Below are 16,711 nucleotides of genomic sequence, written 5' to 3'. Positions count from 1 at the left end.
CCTGTATGAGGTGAGGACCTGCTTGTTTAGGTGAAAGTCAAGTGGCTGGATAACTGAAACGATTCAGTTGAATTGGGTTTCGTTTGAAAATGAATTGGGTTTCATTGCTGAAACCCAGCTGAGTAATGCAAAGCCATGAAGGAATGATGAAAATAATTGGGAGAATGGAAACAAAAAAATGTATTTTGGTACAGTGTTGCTTAAGGCAGATGCTATTAATTATTGTCACTGTGTGTCCCCAAAACAATTAATAACTCACCCTGACATCTTTTTCTTACTGTGTGACCTAGTATTATAAAAACCATGGAGGGGAGGGTGTGTGGAGAGATGGCGGCTGAATATCAAAAAGCCCTTACAGGTTTCATAATTTGTGTTGAATCTCTCAGCTTTCATAAAGTTTGTGGTTTGTTTTTTTTTTTGTTGGTTGTTTTTTTTGTTGTCGTGGGTTTTATCTGTTGGGGTTTTTTGTTGGCTTTTTGTTGTTGTTGGGTTGTGGGTTTTTTTGTTGTTGTTGGGTGTGTTTTTGTTGTTGTTGTTTGGGGGGGGGGATGTTTTGGTGTGGGGTTTTTTTAAGATCGAGAATTTTCTTTGTGCACCCAGGTGGAGCACTCTTGATTTCTCTGATCGTTATTGAAGAGGCATTAGCTTCAGAACATGAAGCCCCCAAACAAGAGCTCAGGGGGGGAGAGAGGGTTTTTTCTGCAAGGGGGGTGGGTCACCCTCCTGTGGCTCAGTACATCTTTCTGCCTTGCTCCTTCGCACGTGTAGCTCCTGCGCTGGGCAGGCGGCCCGGGGCGCGGGCTGTACCAGAGGGTGGCGGTGGAGGCTCACCGAGCGCAGCAGCTCCCGCCCGCCGCCGGGACGGAGCATCTGCCCGGAGCTGCCTTGCTTGCCTGAGCAGTCAGTCCTGATCGGTTTCTAAGCTGTCAGAGTGACTCTGTTTTACCACAACCAATTTAAGTTCATTTCGGGAATAATCGAATTTGTCATGTACAAATAGAAGGGGGTTTTGTGATGTTGGCAGAGATCTCAACTAAACATTTCTGGTTGTGACTCCATGAAAGCCTAAACTGATCTTTTTTCCCTTTTTCTTCTTGCTGTGTTGGGGTAGGGGGACACACAAGGACAAAGACACTGACTTGATAGCAGGAGCAAATAAAAAGAACCAAGTATTACAGCTCTCTATCTCATCTTTTTAAAGCTGATGCCGTGACCGTAGGGACTTGTTCATGATTTTTCAAGTTGTGGAGTTGAGAATGCTGTACAAGTCACCTCTATGCAGAGAACTTGGCCCTTGATTTTGCTTTTTCAAGTTAAATTGTTAACTGCGTACAGGTTAATGTCTTCACACTCCATCAGTAACAGTATGTTGTAGAAGAGGAAAATACAGATGGCCTCGGAGCCTCACCTTGAGTCTGTTACCCATCGCTCTTTATGCAGGTTCTTGAGATAGTGGCTGGTGCAGCCCCATCGGCCCAGACATCACTGCATGACTGAGAAGGGTAATTGATGATGTCAACTAAAGAGATGAGGTCCTTTCCAAAGAACACAATGAAGTTCAGAGGCGTGGTTCGCAGTAGGAAGCTTCATGTACAAGGCATGACTATGGGGTAGATGACACAGCTAAGGTTTTTTGAGGAAGGTTTGTTGAGATTTTTATGTCCTTATGTGGCAATGAAGAGTTTATCCCAGGCTGTGAGTATAGAACCGCTGAAAGCAGGTCCAGCTTCACAAGATTAATGTATAGGAGTTAAAGACATTCTAGCAAATGAGCTCAGAAAGGGTAGAGTTATACTGGTAATGGAGGAGAGAGTCTCAGGAGTTTAGGGGTACTACATAGTGGCTTTGATGAAGGATCTGGGTGGAATCTACTCCACATGTTCAGGCTGCTGGAAGTCCTTCTTTGTCCTGTTTGCCTCTTCCATTTTTTTTCTCTGCAACTAATGCTGTTTGTGCCTTGCTGGCCTCTTACATGCCATAATGTCTTTGTGGTTTTTGCATCAGCTATTTTTAACTTGGTCTTCTCAAACAGCACTGCCAAAGTAATTTTCACTTTTGACTTCATCACTTCCCTATATGAGTTGTTCTTTCCACTCTGTCAGCTTCTGTTTTCTGCTTTAGGTGCTTTAACGCCCTTCAGAAGGCTTAGTGTGTTTCTCAAGTCCTTACCAGAACACTCTCTCACTGGGATACAGGAAGGGATGTTAGCTTCTTTCCCTGTTAACACCAGCTGAGGGACATTAGCTTCTCCACTGACAGTTTGAATCCCCCACACCTGCATTTTCAGCATCATCTGTGCTGTACCCTTCTTCCGTTTAGAATCATGGAATCATTTTGGTTGGAAAAGACTTCTGAGATCATCAAGTTTAACCTTTAACCCAGGACTGCCAAGTCATCACTAAAACCATGTCCCTAAGCACCACGTCTACATGGGTTTTTTTAAACACCTCCAGGGACGATGATTCCTGTTCCAGTGCTTGACCACCGTTTCAGTGGAGAAGTTTTTCCTAATATCCCATCTAAACCTCCCCTGATGTAACTTGAGGCCATTTCCTCTTGTCCTGTCACTTGTTATCTGGGAGAAGAGACAGACCCCCACCTGCCCACAGCCCCCTGTCACGGAGTTGTAGAGAGCAACAAGGTCTCCCCTGAGCCTCCTCATCTCCAAACTAAACAACCCGAGTTCCCTCAGCCATTCCTCGTAAGACTTGTTCTCTACACCCTTCACCAGCTTCGTTGCCCTTCTCTGGACACATTTAAATGAAAGCCTCATCCATTTCCACTAGTGATTAAAAGTAGTATGCAAATTTTGTTTAAAAAGCAAAGTTCTAACCTGCAAGCTGGACACACTTGCTACCCTAGTCCCAAAGGTTTAAAAAACAGATATGTATGAACCAAATTCTGTTGTTTAAACAAGTGCCCCAAAGCCTACGTAGTTTTTGGCCAATCTGATCATCTGAATGGAGCTGCATTTGTAACTTTTGATCGTGTGGGAAGGGCAGTCCTGGCCTTCTGCTGATGCCTTGTCAACATTGTTAAGCTTCCATGCTTTCTTCATTGCTGTCTCTGATGTGTTATGTCAGATCTTGTATGTAATCTCACTTTCTGCAGATGTTTCCATAGGGACCCCCTCTCTCCAGTGCCTTAAGAATCATCTTCAGAGTTCCTTTGGAGCTGAAGTATTAAACAAGATTAAAGAAAGAGAGACTAACTGGCTGCTGGTTTTATCTCTGACATCTTTATCCCTTGCTGTCCCAAAGTCTCTCCTTTCTGTGTTTACTGTCCTCCTAGTTAGTTTGGACTAATGGGGCACAGGTCAAAGCAAATTCAGAGTTGGGCACAAGATGAAAGTTCCTGAAATCAAACAACCACAGGGTGGTGTAACTTCAGAGAAGGTGCTAGGGAAAGGATTTGTGATGAGACTGACTGTTGTCTGTGCTAGCCTAGGAGGAGAAGGAAGAGTATTGTCCCCATGAGCTTCTGAATACAAAACACAGTTTCTGAGATTCTGCCACCACTAGCTTTTAAAATCAAATCGTTTAATTTTTTGGTTTGTTCTGTTCATAAAACTGAGGTGCCAATGCAAGTACTGGAGCTGCTTGGGGCTTCTGAGTCCTGTTTCTCTCTCTACCACAACTGGAAGGTCTTAGCAAAGCCATCTTCCATGGACGCATGAATTGGAAATAACTGTGACTTCCCGGATCAGGTGTTCTGAGCTCAGTGGCTGTGTCCAGCTGACAAGTGTTCCTGCCCTGAGAGCAGACTTGGTGGGTTTAATGTGAAATACCATGAGAAGCCTGAAGCCAAGCACATTCATTTGTTTTATGTAGATAGCGCTTGCAGAGAGATTTGAAAGTTTGTAGGAGGATAGGAACTCCGGACTTGCTGATGTTCAGTTGAATGTAGGTGGTACCAAATGACCTCTGAATTATCCTATGATCCTAACAAACATTAGGAATTTCAAGTTTTCTGGTACCTCAGAAGGTCTCTAGTGCAACCTTTTGTTTAGAGCAGTAAGCTATGAGGTCAGACCAGGTTACTGAGGGCTTGACCAGGGACACCTCCCAGCTAAGCTGGGCCCATGCTCACATTTTCAGGAACCAGGCAAACATGTCTTAAGGCTGTGTGAGTAATTGATAGGTTGGTTTAGGGGTTTTTTTCTGCTGAATTATAATACCTCTTTTCCATCTAAACTGAATTTGGATATTTTTGTTTTTTCTCAATGCAACAGTTGAATTCATCATAAACAAAACTTTTCATTTAGCCCAGATTAAAACATTCAGGTTACTTGTAAGGAGCACAGAGAAAAGAAAAGTTTAGATCTCCTGAAAAGTGTTGGAGGAGCTGGTGATGGGAGCAGCTTGGTGGTTTGAGCATTCCCTGAGGGTGCAGGAGACCACTGTGCAATTTCCTCCTGTGCCTGCAAGAATAGGATTGTGGCTCACTGGAGATCACCCTGACTACCAAGTGGACCATCTTTCTCCAAGTATTTAAATGTGTAACGCAAAATAAGGTAATTCTAGCACTGACACCCCTTGTTGAACTGCCCAATGGCCCTGTGGATCAGGCGCTGGTGTGTTAGGTGAGACACCTGGCTCCCAGGCTTGGCTGAGTGTTCAAAGCAAAACACTGTCAACAAAAACATTCTGTAAATTTGGCATTAGGTCCTTCCTGTGTGGGAAGTGAAGGCTTGTATCCACTCAGGTAGGAGAAAGAATTAAACCAAATCACATCAAAAGTGTGTTTGAATGCTCACTGATGAAGTTACTGGTTAGAGAAGTAACTAGGTATTCCTCCAGCTTTTGTTTTAAATCTAATTTTGGGTGGGTTTTTTCCCCCCCCAGCTAAAATTATTTGGTGAATTTGCAGATGCTTTTCAGCCTGCGAAAGATTTTTATTTTTTTTTCATTCTAAGCACTTCTTGTTTAAATACTCTTTTATGTCCGGGCAGTGAGAATGGGAGCCAAACAAGCCTCCCATTGTGGCTAGCAGGAAGCAGCAGTTGCCTCAGCTGAACTGGGGGCACTGCGAGTAGGATACTGGCTTGCAAATGAAGAGATCTTTTACTAATAATCTGTTAATTGCACATCAGTCTCCTCCTCTTAGCAGTCTGCAGAGCCTCTGAATCCCTTAGGTACAGGAATGTAATGGGCAAGCAGGAAAATAAAACTGAATCTTCTCAGTATGTGTAACAGAAGCACACAAGTTAAAGCATGTAGATATGAACAGTTAGAAATAAAACCCCTCTTATCTTGCTCCTTCTAAGGAAAATTAAGTTACAGTGCACTTTATTTCAAAACGAGAGAATCTATACAGGCATGTAATCCAGCCCCTTCAGTGAAAATGCTTACACTTGGACCTTTGTGTAGTCAAGAGCATCCCTTAGTGTCTCTTGGCACAGGCGAGTACCAGGTGACATCCCAGCAGCAGGTTCATGAGCGATGTGACACAGCTGCCAGTGTACTTTGGTTTAGTCTTTGAATTTGGTTCGGGTCTTCTAATGCATAGCCCTCAATGGTATAAGACACTGGTACCCTCTTGCAGTTTACTGAAGAGAGTAAGTCTCATTTATTCATTCCTGCTTGAGTTTTATGACAATTGAGGCTTATGAAAAACTAAGTTGGCATCTATTTGTCTAGTCCAAAGGCAAGGGAGTGTCGTTAGCCAGATGTAAATAGCTGGCTGTTTTGCATAATATGAAGTCTCCTGTGCTTTTTGATCCAAATTTGTATCCTCTATAAAAAGCTAATGGAACATGGATTTGTGGCATATGTACAACAACTGCTTACCAAGTCTTAATAAAACTATTTTGAGCTACTGAGCCCCAGGGAAAGGAGAACCAGATAAGTCATACAAAAAGCAGATCTGGTGTTTGGTGTGCTGGACTTACTGTGCACACTGGACTTTTTTACATCATTGAATTTGGTGTTCTAAATTAAATGTAATGTACAGTTTAACCTTAGATATTCTCCAGTCATCGCTATGTAGGGTCCCTGAAGGCTGCTGTGCTTCATGTAGTTACCTGAGATCATGGACCTGTTGTCTTCTCATCTGACATTTTTCTCCTGAGACTGGATAACCTGGAAAGCTCTGGTAAAAAGAACTTCCAAAGCTATTACACAGTCTTTCTAAACTTGATATAGAAGGAAAAGAAGGGAAGGAGGAGGAAAAGAACCACAAAAAAAGTGCACAAAAAAACCCACAACCTTGGGAATGGTTGGCCATACAAAAAAATGTATGTGACTCATGTTCAGACTCCAGCCTTGCAGTAGATGTCCCCCAGCTTTCTCTTGGGTTCAGACCAGCCTGCAAAGCACCCTGATTCCATAAGGAAGAGAAACTGGAACCAATCCACTGAAATGTGGCATAACCAGTGTGAAACAGATCACACCAGGCACATGTCCCTTAAATTCACTTAGATGGGGGTCATCTACCAGCTGTACTTGCCTGCATATGTCTCATTCTATCGCACCTGTTAGTCTAGAAATGGTGAAAGCTGGCAGGAGTCAGCAATTGGATGCAGTGGCAAAAAGTGTGTAAACATAGCAGAGCTGCCTGTAAGTGAAGAACATAGCACTGGAATCAAGGCTGCTGTACAGGCTTATTTGAGCCCCTTACTTTAACTGTATTTCAAAACAATCTCTAGTTAGTAACAGCATCCCATTCTTTCCAAGGGATGCTCTGCCCCCTCCCAGGGACAGGCTGCTGGAGCCATCACTTTGGAGGTATTTTACGTGTTACGATATCCATTAAACCCAGGGGCTCACAAATCAAGCCCAAAATTACTGGAGGTAAGGTCTTCCAGATAGTAAAATTTTGAATTTGTGGGGGTAGGAACGAGATGAAAAGACAGCCTGTATACATACTGTGAAACAGTTTACTGCCAGGCCTTTTTCTGGAAGTAGTTTGCCAGTGCATGTGCAGAATTAACTGTTTGCAGAGTTGCCACGGGGAGAGATTTTATGAGTGCAAAACTTTGCACAGAACATGTAGATGCCCCAAGCTCATTGTCACACACCTTTCTATGTTGTTGGTCAGTGGCTTACTGGCATGGGACAGAGGTTAGTGAAGGAATGGGACTCCATCTAGTCAGCTGTGGATGTTTGTGCTTCCACTTACCTTGCATACAGAGCTCAGCCCTTGGATGTCTCCCTCCTGGGGGCTGCTCTCTTGCCCTGGGCTGTACCACCTACAAGCATGGTAGCAAGACATCAGTGACGGGAGCACCTCTGTGCTTGCACTGCACCAGCAGTTGGGTGTAGGTGGGAGGGGATAGCATTATTTGGGGTGAAAAGATAAGTTTTGCCAGGCTATGTCAATCTTGTATAAGGACATACGCAAATCGCTAATGAGTGGAGGTGATTTGGAAATGTAGTCAGGGCCACAGGTCTCTGACTGGCTAAGTCAGAGGGACCAGGTTAAGGAAAGCCAAAGACCTGACAGAATTAAATCTGATCAGGGACAACAAGGGCAGCAAGAAAAGCTTCTGTAGGTACATCGGTGGTAAAAGGAAGAGTAGGGAAAGTGTGGGCCCTCCCTCCAGAAGGAAACGGGAGACCTGGTTACCTGGGATATGGAGAAAGCTGAGGTACTCAATGACTTTTTTGACTTGATCTTCACTGGCAAGTGCTCCAGCCATGCCACCCAAGTCACAGAAAGCTGTGTGCTGCAGTTGACATGCTGAAGGGAAGGGATGCCATCCACAGGGATCTTGAGAGGTGGGTTCACGTGAACCTCGTGAAGTTCAACAAGGCCAAGTGCAAGGTCCCACATGTGGGTCAGGGCAATCCCAAGCACAAATACAGACTGAGCAGAGAATGGATGGAGAGCAGCCCTGAGGAGAACAATTTGGAGGAGCTGGTGGACAAGAAGCTCAAAATGACCCAGCAATGTGCACTGGCAGCCCAGAAAGCCAACTGTATCTTGGGCTGCATCAAAAGCAGCGTGACCAGCAGGTTAAGGGATGCAATTCTCCCCCTCTACTCTGTTTTCGTGAGACCCCACCTGCAGTGCTGCGTTCAGCTCTGGGGCCCCCAACAGAAGAAGAACATGGACCTGTTGGAGTGAGCCCAGAGGAAGCCACAAAGATGATCAGGGGGCTGGAGCACCTCTCGTCTGAAGACAGGCTGAGGGGGTTGGGGTGGTTCAGCCTGGAGAACAGAAGGCTCCGGGGACACCTTACTGCAGCCTTCCAGTGCCTAAAGGGGCCTGCAGCAAAGTGGGGAGGGACTTTGTACAAGGGCTTGTGGTGGTAGGACAAGGGGTGATGGCTTTAAAGTGAAAGAGGGCAGATTTAGATTGGATATTAGGAAGAAATTCTTTACTGTGAGGGTGGCAAGACACTGGTACGAGTTGCCCAGAGAAGCTGTGGATGCCCCATCCCTGGAAGCACTCAGGGCCAGGTTGGATGGGGCTTGGAGCAGCCTGGTCTGGGGGAAGGTGTCCCTGCCCATGGCAGGGGGTTGGAACTACATGATCTTTAAGGTCCCTTCCAACCAAGCCATCGCTGAATCTCTTGTCATGCATTAGTCCTTTCCCTGTCTTAAAATGCATGCTGTGAAATAAACCAAATTTAAACACAGCTTTCTTGTGGCATAAAACACTTGAAGTTATGGAAGTGCAAGTGCAAATTTACAGGATTTTTTTAAAAAGAAAATGCGGGGAAAGAAGACAAATATTGCCCCAGTGATGTTGAAGTCATGATGCTTTAAGGATCCAAGCAAAGCTGTGCTTGCAGGGCAGTACCTTTTATCAGACCAGTTCATACGACTAGAAGAAAAAGGCAAAATTTCAAACATTTTTTTTTTTCTGTCTGAAGTGTTTTACTCGGGTTAAATATAATTTCTTTGGGTTTATTGACTCTAGGCAACCATTTTGACAATTTAAGCTTAAGGTGTGGTGCGAAAGAGGAGTATAAGGAAGGAGGTAGTGTTAAGTTCGCTAGTCCTGTAGGACAAAGGTAGAAAAAGGTTGTTATAATTAAAACACTATTGTTGTGATTCAGAGACCATCTGATAGCCATGCAGGATCATTTACCAGCAAACCCTATGCCAACAATGCTTACAAAAACTGAACTAAACGGAAGTTTTGCATTTACGTCAGATCCCAGCCAGGACAGTGGGTAGGGGAGAGGAAATTCACTGGTAAATGGAAAAGGAACTAAGCAAAATTGGCAGGGAAAGAAATGTTATTTTCCAGCCTACAAGAGGATATGACAAACAATGGATGTAACTTACAGTTATTTATAAAAAATGTCCTTTTTGAGCAGTGACCTTCTCGTCTAACTTTTGTAGAAGATAGAGGTTCACCCCTCTGGGGGAGGAGGGCAAGCAAAGAATGTTTTAGATTTAACACCTCGTTCCTTCCCTGCCTAGGCTATGGGAACCTGAGCCCCAGCACTGTGGCTGGTCGAATCTTCTGCACCTTGTTTGCACTCTTTGGGATCCCCTTGAACCTTGTACTCCTGAATGAAATTGGGCAGCTGATGCTCTTGGGGGTTCAGCATTGCGCCCATCGCCTAGAGGAGGTGTTTCACTGGCAGGTAAGCAACATAGACGGGTATGCCTCACCCTCAAGTTCAGGAAAGAAAAACCAGAAAGGGCATTGTCTGTTATTTGGGATCCTCTGACTAACAAGGACAGCCTGCTTACCTATTTGGCCAAAAAAAGCAATAATACTCAGGAATAACTGGAAGCAAATAAATTTAGTTTATGACAGCCCTATGAGGTGTCAGATAAGGTTGTTTATTAACTGAGGGAACTTCCGTGATGAATGGCTTCCCCTACAGCAACAGAAGTGCTAGAGCCTTAGAGCCACGCACAGTCCTAGAAAATCTGGTGTGTTTGTAATCATTCACAGTTAGAATTGCATGTGTAAGTTATGTGGGATCATTTGTAGAATAGCCTTTAAACTGGCATGAATCTAGGACTCATGAAAGTGATGCCCAGTTTGTGTTGACTGGGAGAGCCACACCATTTATTCTAGTGGAACGTCGTAAATGTTTGTGTATTTTTATGGAGTCCAGGATCATTTTCAAGAAACTGAGCTGGACTTTCACTGCCACCCTTCTTGTAATAGTCTCTTCTCTTTTTTTTTTTTTCCTGTTTTACTAGAAAAAAGCTTCCCTCCTGATTAAGACCTGTGCACTGGTAACTGGCTTGTTATTGTTCCTCCTGCTACCTCCCTTGTTGTTCTCTGACAAAGAAGGCTGGTCTTATGAAGAAGGCTTCTACTATTCCTTCATTACCCTCAGCACCATAGGGTTTGGAGATTACGTGATTGGTGAGTAGTTCACATCTCATTGTTTTCACCTACTAAACATCAAAGCCAAATGTGTGGCATATGAAGCTCCCAGCTTGGCAGTTTTACACCACTAGCAATCCACAGACTTGATGATAAATAAGTTGTAGTCGGCATTTGACAGGTTGGAGAAGATATGATTTCTGAGATAGCAATGCCACCTGTGGAAGAGCAAAGAAATTGTTTCCCAGTCAATGAGTAATCTTCCAGCATTCAGGTGATCTGTCCCATGAATGACTACAACAGCAGTCGGGAGTGCTATGTTTTTAATCACAGCTGTCAGAGATGGTGCACTTGGTGTGCTCCAGTGCATCAGCAGCTATTTGTTTTAAGCAGATGCCGCTCTGCATCACCATTAGCGGACAGTGACCATTTCCTTTGTCAAAATCCCAGACAATTGCTGTCTAAAAGGCAGCTTAAGTCACTTAGGTGTAGACTGTCAGGCACCAGGCACAGCCTAGTTTTGGTTGCCAAAGCCCTTTGCCAGAGGAAATGGGTTTGGACCCATGCCCGATGCATTTGCTGAAACACAGGACACACCTTTTTGATAAAGACTTTCTCATTAAAAACAAATTGATTATAGAAACACATGCACCCTTGAATCCCTGGAAGACAGAAAGACTAAAACATCTTATGACAGATTCTTAATTTTCTTTTCTTCGTAGTTCTTGCTTGATGCTTAGCCAGCTTAGCAGCGGTTACCTTAGGACTTCTCTAATGCATCAAAAGTATGACTAGAGCTTGTGTAGGCACACTTAAATGAGCTGGAATCAAGTTAGCTTGGGTAAGGGTAGCCAGATGGAGCTTAAGAAAAGCTAGCCAGTTCAGCATTTTCCTGTGCTATTTTATAGATGATGCTGAACTCTGTGCTGCAGCAGCTTCACTTCTCTCAGTTCCTGATAACTAATTTTGAAGCTCTTCACTAGTATATCTCCCACTTCCAGACATACCTTCACCCTTGTGGTGCCTTTGTAACTGGCGTACCACCAGTATGGGAATAGGTTCAGTATGGGAATAACTGAATAAGTCAGTGACCTGTGGTATGTAGAGGCCAAACCACCTTGGGCTTACAATCCTGTTTGTGGTTTATGTCCCAGAATATGTAAGGTCAGGGCACAGGTTCAAGTGACTGTCATGCTGTTTCCCCACTAGTGTGATCTCTGGCACTGTTCAGAACCAGATAAATTCTGGGGGATATCATATGCTAGGAGTGATGCGCAGTGTTCACTTTGGAAACAGCTGTTCTGGTTTTGGTGGATAAACAAGCCAGGTGATGGCACTTGGATTTGAAGCCATACAGTAGTCCCTAGCCTGTTTTATTTTGGAATATTGATGTAAGCTTCTCTCACTGATCCTGGAATCTGTTAATTTACACACTCCATAAGCCCTTCTATTGGACACAGGGTGCCATGTAGGTCCTAAACTGCTTCTGATCTTCTAATCCCCAAGACTGCACCTATCAGTTGGTCTCAATGGATAAAGCCTTCTCCTTGGAAGCCTCAAGTAGCCCTTCCCTCTTGTTTTCATTTATTATTTAGACGCAAACAATTTTTAAACCTTTGCATTCAGCATTAGTGAAAGGTGCTTGTTTGAAGGATTAATGTAATACTCTTCCTCACTGAAGTTCACCTTGATGTAGAAAGCCAGCCCAAAGAGTAGTTGCCATAAGAAGTAGTTGTTAGCTCCCAAACGTTTATCAGTGGCTTAGTGACAACCTCAAAATGTCTTGTGGTCCCATTACATTGAAAACACGTATAACATTTATTATAAAACACATAATAACACCCAGTAAATGGATGTAAAGGATTGGCTGTTTAGTATGGCTCCACTGACCAGTTCCTAGTTAACACAATCTTGTAGACAGTAACAGTTCGTGGACCAGGATTTGGGAACTGCTAGTCTGTACAGGTCATGACTGGACAGTATTCCCGCCTACGGCCAGTCACAGATGATAAATACCTAAACCAAACCTTCCTAAGGTAAGGAAGCTAAGTAAGGGACCTGAGAAGCAGTCAGGAAAAAGCTCATGCAAAGACTTTGCTGCCACTGATTTATGTCCTGTACCTTACCTGTGTTTGTAAGGGTACCCCAGCCTGCTTTACAGACGTAGCCCACGCACTTCCTGGGGTTGAGCTTATTGCTTTGCTTTGCCTGTATTATTATTAATATTACTACTGACACTAACTTAGCTTGTAGAAACCTCTTTGTACTAAACGCTGTGGAAACACAACCAAAACTATGGCTTTGCTCCAGAGGGATTGCAAAGTACCTAGCTGAGCAACCAGACAGAGGTATCATAATTTCAAGCTGTCTTCCAAGGCTTGGTTGTTCTTAGAGGTTCTAGGGCTGCTCGGGCCCCTTCCCTCCCGCTCTTAGAGACTCACTCACTTGCTTATATCTAGCTTAACAAGATGCATACACCAGTACATAAACCCCACTTACCTCTCTGCCTGCTGGGGAACCCTGTTACATATCAATACAATAATGTGATGCTGAGTGGTAAGCAGAGAAATGAAACCGTGCGCTTAAATGTGAATCATTTCACTTTGACACAGATGTAATTTGGGATTTATTTTTCTTTCTTATCTGTAATCTTTACAATTTCCATGGAGTTCTAGGCTGTTGCTGACATGTTATGAAACATACTTGCTTACAACATCTGTTCACATGCTCAGTAGATGGCATCTTTATGTTTTATATAGAAATCACTCATATTAGGTCATATTTCCACTGTCTTTGCTTTACATGTAATGTCTTCTTTGAGGCACTCGATGCAATCTAGAAATGTTTTGGGTGATTCTTTTGTAGGAATGAACCCAGACCGCACCTATCCAGACTGGTACAAGAATGTAATCTCTCTGTGGATCCTGTTTGGGATGGCCTGGCTAGCATTGGTTATCAAATTTTGCATCAACTTTCTAGAAACCTCCAGTGACTTCTGTCAGTGCAAGAAGAAGAGCACAGAGATGGCAGAAGACTTAATGGATGGCAACAAAAATAGTATGACAGGACTTCATGATGTGGAGATCTGCAATGACAAAGACACAAAAACAAAAAGACCAGATGAATCCCACACCTACACAGCTCCTACAGAAGCACTCTAGGGAAGAAATATACCCTTGGTAACTCATAGGTTTTAGTGCACCAGAGATGCACCACTTAGAAATGCACAAATGGAACTGCCCTGATGTTCACACAGGGTGAAGGCTTGTTTGTTGGGCTTGAAATTCCCCTATTCTGAATTGAGAAAAAAATGACAAAAAAAGTTTCACTTGAAGCACCACCAATAATTACCAATGGACTCTTAGCCAAAAGTAGATTTACAGAGATATTACCTACCAGTCCCCCTCAGTGTGTGAGGTACGCTTTGACATCTGTATGCAACACTAAGCTGTTGTCCTTTTCTTTGGATGCAAAGTTCTTGCAGTATGGCATTTTGCAAATGCAGAAGAATTTGCAAAGTAGAAGACCAAGTGCCGTTTAATGCAGGAAACAAACTGCGTGTTGCTAAAAAACTTAACGAAAAGCAGTATTTAAAGCCACTTGGCAGTCACTGCAAATGTGTTCCATCGCCTGTGTGCTTGTGCTTGCCAAAGCTAGTAACATGCTTTTGCTCTCTGATCATTAGTACGTGGATGACAATGAGGCAGAGCTTGTTAGAGGTGCCTAATAGATAATTCAGGTTTTTAATAGAAATTTCTACATCAGAGGTCCACAAATATTAAATAGAAGTTAGGTAGTTAGGCTTCCTTACTGCAGAACTAATGTAGGCTCATCCTTTGTAAAGTATTTTGTAGACCAAATGTCATCAGCTAAATGTGGCAATTCTTTTAGATAATTTTTTATTTTGCCCTGTCTTGGAAGCCAGAAAAGGAGGACTAGAGGCAATTTTAAATGCTAGTGCCAACATTATCCCATGGCTAATGTTAACAAAGGGCTACTTTAATCTAGAAACAGACTGAATCAAGAGATGCTATTCTGACGAGCTTCTTATGTCATATATGAATCTTTCTAGCTAACATCTTTTATATAGGCACAACTTATCTCTACATCTGTGGAATGCCAGACATGCTTATTTGGCCTTTGTGGCAATCATGAAACAGAGCTGGTTTTGTTTCTTTTTTTTTAATTCCATTAAATTCTCAGAAATCTTTTGATAAATTATGCCATTTACAAAAGGCCCAATAGACACTAACTCCTGATGTCATTTATATACACATATCTAATCTTCTCATTTTCTTATTCCTGTTGTGCCACTTGCATCCTAGAGGATTAACTTTGAAAACTTGACTGTAGCAATAAACCAGAACGAAGCATTTGGGTGGGTCTTCAGGTTCTGCATTGGACCAAGATTGGAGATGTGTCCACTCCATGGACAGTGAAGAAAAGACTGAAAATACGGTCTGTTGAAATACAGGACTTGGAAATTAGAAATCCATAGCTGGATTCACAGAAATGCAGTAAGTGAAAAGTTCACGGTCTTCGGCCTTACCTTCTAGAACATGTGTCGTGAAAAAAATGCTTCCAGAGTAGGCCAGTCTGAGTGTTGATATGTGGTGGAACTGATTGTAACAGAACATGCAGGAAAGGAATCTGTTGGATGAAATTTAGTCTTGTCAACCTTTTTTCAGCCTTTTTGTCATTGGCCTTTTTCCGAATCCATTACTAATAAATATTTTGTCAAATACTGTTTTAGTGGGCAGCAGAGATAAGAAAGGGACGTAGTAGAAATCTCAGGTCAGAGTTGGGAAATATGCAAAATAAATACATTTCAATTTTTTGAACATTGGGTAATTTCTTTAACACCTTTTCACATAAATTTTTCTGTTTCTCCTGTGTTTTGTCTTATTTCACTGATGGATACACAAAATAGGTTTTACTAATGTTCATAATGGGCTGGCCTACAACAAGACCAAGGTGTATTTCTTTAAACTTAGATGAATCTCAGTTCCACAGCATAAAATGGGATACCCTTCTATGCATATCCTTTGCACCTTCTTTCAGGTACAGAACTTAGTAAATATAACTGTATCATAAATCTGGATGCCCAGAAGGCAGTTAGAGTTTCTACTGGCAAAGCATGGGAATGACTATGCTAAATCTGTTTCAACTTTAACTTGAAATGTCACGGGCTCTGGGGATTTTTACCACCTCTGATCTTCAATGACAAGAGTTTCTTCTTTCCAATTCAAGTGTCTATTATATTAATCACATCTGATTCATATTCCCATGCATTTGTAGTTCATGGATGAGGTTTTTCAAAAGTGCCCTAGAAGTTTGGGCTCCCTAGCCCCACTGAAGTGCAGAGTTGCATGCCTTAGGACAGCTAATACACACCTTTGAGAGCTAAAAGGAAGAGGAACTCCAGGAGTGGTCCTGAAAAAAAGGAAAAAGCAGTAATTCTTCACAGATCTCAATGCTTCCACTGTATGTCAGGGTTCAGCCACAAACCTAAGCATGTGGTTGGGTCTCAAGGTGACTCGATATCTGCCCCAGCAATCCTTGCTGATTCACTTCTTTCTTCAGCTGTGCTGTTGTCTTACGCAGCAGCTCACCGTCAGCGCAGTGGTGCCTGCTTGCAAGGCACATGTACCTCCAGAGCTGCAGTTGCCTGCTTGAGTCCTGGATCACCTGAAAAAATATGAAATAAGTGGGTCAAATACCATCTCTGCCTGGGTTCTCTGATGCCAAATTACCATGTTTTCACTTACGAATATCCTTTTATTGACAGTTCCTCAGGCAGCTTTTGATACAGACAATAGATATTATTGTATCTGAATCCCTGCAAACTGCTGTGGCCCTAGTCTTTCTGTTCTTTATAAAGCTGTGTTGTGGTTAAATGACATGGAATAATTTGTTCCCAGAGGGATGAGAAGAAAGGGGAGTTTTGCAACATCACAAAAACATCATCACCAATGTGTCTACTCTACCAAAATATGAAAGGTTATCTGCTCAAGGGTAAAATAAAGAAAACAAAAGCATGGTGCTGTTATCATTCTTGTCACAGCTGACTTGCAGTCTGCTGTAATCTGCATTGGAAAATTACAGATGCTCCTTGATTATTTTTTTTTTTTTGTAATGTGTTGTGGTTTAACCCCAGCTGGCAACTAAGTGCCACTCAGCTGCTCACTTAATCCCCTCTGTAGTGGGATGGGGAGGAGAATCAGAGAACAGTAAAACTCATGAGTTGATATAAGAACAATTTAGCAATTGAAATCAAATAAAATGCAATAATAATAACAATAATAACAATTGTAATGAAGAAACAGGGGAGAATAAAACCCAAGAAAAATGAGTGATGCACAGTGCAATTGCTCATCACCTGCTGATCAATGTCCAGCCAGTCTCCAAGCAGCTCCTGGCCAATGCCCTCTCCCCTGCCCCAGTTTATATACTAAACATGGTATCCTAT

General features: G+C 42.8%; 1 protein-coding gene across 1 annotated transcript in view; it reads left to right on the top strand.

Annotated features, from left to right (window-relative positions):
• Nucleotides 1–9,541, top strand: part of LOC101915403 (potassium channel subfamily K member 16) — a 35,244-nt gene extending 25,703 nt beyond the window's left edge. Inside the window, exon 7 of the mRNA XM_055816427.1 lies at nucleotides 9,375–9,541. The gene's annotated coding sequence lies outside the window, so the exon portion shown is untranslated. The remainder of the gene's footprint in view (nucleotides 1–9,374) is intronic.
• The last annotated feature ends 7,170 nt before the right edge of the window (nucleotides 9,542–16,711 follow it).

The sequence above is a fragment of the Falco peregrinus genome, chromosome 11 (assembly GCF_023634155.1).
Source record: "Falco peregrinus isolate bFalPer1 chromosome 11, bFalPer1.pri, whole genome shotgun sequence".
In the NCBI taxonomy this organism is placed as follows: domain Eukaryota; kingdom Metazoa; phylum Chordata; class Aves; order Falconiformes; family Falconidae; genus Falco; species Falco peregrinus.
Note: the sequence above shows the minus strand (reverse complement) of the source record. Positions and strands in the feature narration are given on the sequence as shown.